The sequence below is a fragment of the Echinops telfairi genome, unplaced genomic scaffold, assembly GCF_000313985.2.
Source record: "Echinops telfairi isolate 266 unplaced genomic scaffold, ASM31398v2 ScPeMD7_7462;HRSCAF=8500, whole genome shotgun sequence".
NCBI classification, from domain to species: Eukaryota; Metazoa; Chordata; class Mammalia; order Afrosoricida; family Tenrecidae; genus Echinops; species Echinops telfairi.
This window is the reverse complement of record NW_022111362.1, coordinates 4,786,015-4,787,146: the sequence shown is the minus strand read 5'-3', so window position 1 is coordinate 4,787,146 and position 1,132 is coordinate 4,786,015.

Below are 1,132 nucleotides of genomic sequence, written 5' to 3'. Positions count from 1 at the left end.
TCATATTTGAGTGATATTTTTGCTGGGTACAAGTTTCCAGGTTGAATATTTTTTTATCCCTTCAATATGCCACACATTTTTGTTACCATTGATTCTGCTGAAAAATTCTGAAGTTATTCTAATGGCTGTTTTGTTATTGTATGTCAGAAAATATTCTTTTGGGCGTATTTCCTGATTGGGTTTCTTTCTGCTTCCTGGAGAGTTAGCTTTTCATCTTTTAGGCAATGAAGACATTTTTCTTGTAGTAGTCCTGGGAATATTCTCTGTGTGGAATCTTTTAAAACAGTATTTATTTATTTATTTAAATAAAAATTATTTTATTGGGGGCTTGAACAGCTCTTATCACAATCTATACATCAATTTAATCAGGCATATTTGTTCATATGTTGTGCTCATCCTTTCCTAGACATTTACTATCTTTGGAGCCCTTGGTGTCAGCTCTTTTCTCCACTCCCATCCCCATAACCCTCTGATAGATTGTACATTATTATTATTTTCATCTCTCACACCGACCACTGTCTCCCTTCCCCCATGTTTTCTGTTGTTCTTCCCCCTGTAAAGGGATGTATGGTTATATGTCTATCATTGTCATAAGTTCTCCATTTCTTCCTTCCTCTCCTGCTTTTCCCCCTACACTTCTGGTTTCACCATTCCCACTCCTGTTTCTGGATTCTGTGTGTCGTGAACTCCCATCCCTTTCTATACCTGTGTACATGTTCCGGTCTAGTCTGAATTGAGAAGCCGCACTGGGGTCATGGCAGTTGGGAGTGAGGAAGCCTCAAGGAACCAGAGGAATATAGTGTGTTTCATTGATGCTGTACTGAACCCTGGTGACTTATCCCTTCCCTGTGGCCCATCTGTGGGGAGATTGTTCCACTGTCTACAAATGGGCTTTGAATCTCTGTTCTAGCCCCCCTCATTCTCAACAATATGTTTTTGTTTGTTGTGTGTCTGATGATGATGATTACCTTGTCCATATTCTTACTCATGATCACACTGGCGATGTGCTTCTTCCATGTGAACTTGTTGCTTCACTGCTGAATGGTGGATTGTGTAACTTCAAGCCTTTAAGGCCCCAAACACTATATCTTTTAATAGCGATGCACCATCTGCCTTCTTCACCACATTTGCT